Genomic DNA, 3,313 nt, shown 5'->3' with positions numbered 1-3,313 from the left:
GTCGTTCAAGCCTACATTTAGCAATGTATCATCAGGTTAATTCCTCCCCCTCTTATCCCCCCCCCTGCCCCCACCCCGCCCCTCCCGATTACTATCAATCTTTTAAAAATGTCCAGGTGGTATACCTTTGTTCTGTCGTTCCAGCCTACATTTAGCAATGCTTCATCAGGTTAATTCCCCCCCCTCCCCTCCTACCCATCCACCCCCCCCTCCCCCCCACTCCTACAGTACAGTCTTGTTCAGCACTCCTACATTCACATCTTCTGACCAGTACGCTCATTCTCCTTTCTTTCTTAGTCCCCTCCCCCTCTCCCCCTCCTCCCCCCCACCTCCACCCCCCCGTCTCCTCCACCTCAACCGACCCCCCTTTTCATTCGAATATACAGAAACGTCGATTTCTAATTAATAACAACAATCATCATTATGACAGAAATGATAATAATCCAAACGATAATAATAATATCATTTATTTTCACTCTAATATCATCATCTTAGATGAACAGACTATAAATAAATAAATGAAACGAAACGAATACACGAACGCTCATGCTCAACACAGAAAGGCTGTAACTTCACACTCAAAAGAGTTTAAACGCTCAGCTTACACAGGTCAGTCTGTACGTCTGTTATCACCATGAAATAAACTGTTTTCCCCACTTCTTCCCCCCCCCCCCCCCCTCCCCATCCACAGAGCAAACGACTACAATGACATGAAGTTATTTCCATGTTCTCCGTTCACAGAAACAGAACAAAAATTAATGATTAACGACAATGACAGAAACTATTTCTGGATTTTCGTTTCACTGAACAAACGAATGATGACAACGACGCAAACTACTTTTGCACTTTCCTTTCACAGAACAAATGACGACAATGACACAAATTATGTCTGCATTTTCCTTTCACAGAACAAATGATTTTCATTTCACTTCACTGAACAAATTAATGATGACAATGACATAAACTATTTTTGCATTTTCCCTTCACAGACCAAATTATGACGGACAAAGATATAAACTCCCAATTTTCTTCCCAGAGAACATAATTATTATGACAATGACTTAAACTCTTTCCGTGATTTCTTCTACAAAACCAATTATGACTATGGCATAAACTTCAAATTTTCTTCCACAGAACAAAATTAGGATAATAACATAAACTCCTTCAACATTCTTTTCTTTCTTAAAAAAAATTATGAGAATGACATCAACAAATTCTACATTTTTTCTCCACAGAACAAATTATGACAATGTCTTGCCCTTTCCTCAGTTTTCTTCCACAATATTATTATGACGATGACAATTAAACTCCTGCCAGGGAACAAATTATGACAATGAAATCAACGCCACAGAACAAATTTCACCACATCTTGAAACAAAAAAAAACAACCCAAAACAAACACACATGAATAAATAAAATCAATATATAAAAAAAAAGGTTAGTTTCAGTTTCAGTTTCAGTAGCTCAAGAACGCGTCACTGTGTTCGGAGAAATCCATATACGCTACACCACATCTGCCAAGCAGATGCCTGACCAGCAGCGTAACCCAACGCGCTTAGTCAGGCCTTGAGAAAAAAAAGAAAAAAGGTTTAAACAAGAATAAGCAGTAATCCCATTGCTGCTGTAGTTAATGTTTGTAATGAAGAACATTTGCAAGTGACAATATACCCCAACACCTGCGCTGCATTTCACAAAAGTACGACGAATGTGATTGGCTTTTAAGGTATGTTTTAAACAAAATCTTAAGTCTTTGTGATACCATTAGTGTTGTGAAAGACGGACATGTATTTTTGTTGATTTTTTCTGAAAACTTGTGCTCCTCTTTTCAGCTGCTTTATCAGCAGTTTTATTGCCCTGAATGCCCACATGAGAAGGCACCCAACAAAAACTGACCTCAGTCCCTTTAATCCTCAAACAATGTACCATATGATTTGCCTCAATAACTAAGTCAGGTCTTGTTTCAAGGCTAAATAATTCTAGAGCATAAAGTACTGATTTGGAATCAACAAAGAATGCTATTTTCGAGAAAACTATTTGATGGCTCACTAAGTAGTTCAGAGCTTGTACAATAGCAATTAGCTCAGCTGTGAATATGGAAAGATGTTTTCCAATAAAGTAAGATTTTTCAACTTTAAACGCAGGAATATAGTAAACCGCACCAGCATTTTTGTCATCAAGAACAGATCCATCTGTAAATGTATGGAGATGATTCTGATATTTTTCTGCTACATGAATTCTGGCAGTACTTGTCGTGATATTGATGTTTTCTTCCTTTTTTGTTTCAGAATAACTCTGTGTGTGTGTGTGTGTGTGTGTGTGTGTGTGTGTGTTAGATACTGAAAATAATTGGTATTCCAGTAGTGTGATCTATGAGATGGTACGATGAAAGTTGTGTGTCACTTTTTTTTTCTTTTTTTTTTTCAATTAAATTTTTTTTTTTTATAGTATACATGTGTACATACGTAAATTAGTGTTTGAAAGCTTGGCAGGGTATCCATGCAGGGTTATGCATGTTGCTGTAAACGTTGAAATGCGTGTTTTTACACATTAGTTTTTACTTAGTTTCTACTCCATACAACACAAATGAGCGTGGTTTTACATGGAAAGGCACAACATGAAATAAATCATTTTTACTATAACAATAATAATAATAATTCATAACTTTTCTATGGCATGATATCCAGTACTAATGCTGCTCAAAGCGCCTTACATCATCGAGCCAGATATTATAATTAGTAGTAGCAGTAGTAGTAGTAGTAGTGGTAGGAGCAGTAGTAGTAGTATTGTTGTTTTTGTTTTTGCTATACTATTATCATTATCATCATTATTATTGTTGTTATTATCATCATCATCATCATTATTATTGTTGTTGTTGTTGCTGTTGTTGATGTTATCATCATCATCATCATCATCATCATCATCACTGATTATTATTATCATCAAACAGGTCCAGGGTGGTGTGTGATGTTGGTGCCATATCAATTATTCTAAACGTCACCATGACCAATTAACGACACATTTCAGCACCTCAGCTGTGATCTTGATCCAGTTCCGCCACATTATGCTCACAGTTTTATCATCACAGAATAAATAAATACAACTTGAAAGGGAGGCTGGGGAAGGGGGGTGGAGGGGGCGGGGTGTGGGTGTGTGTGTGTGTGTATGGGGGGGTGGGGGGGGGGGGGGTATCTTTCAACAGCTTTTGGAGCAGAATTCTATTTCTTCACACACACACACACACCTCACCCCCCCCCTCCCACCAAGCCCTTCCTCCATGAACAGTTTCCACAGAACAATACTTTTTAAACCTGCA

The sequence above is a fragment of the Babylonia areolata genome, chromosome 34, assembly GCF_041734735.1.
Source record: "Babylonia areolata isolate BAREFJ2019XMU chromosome 34, ASM4173473v1, whole genome shotgun sequence".
NCBI lineage: Eukaryota > Metazoa > Mollusca > Gastropoda > Neogastropoda > Buccinidae > Babylonia > Babylonia areolata.
This window is presented reverse-complemented; position numbering follows the sequence as displayed.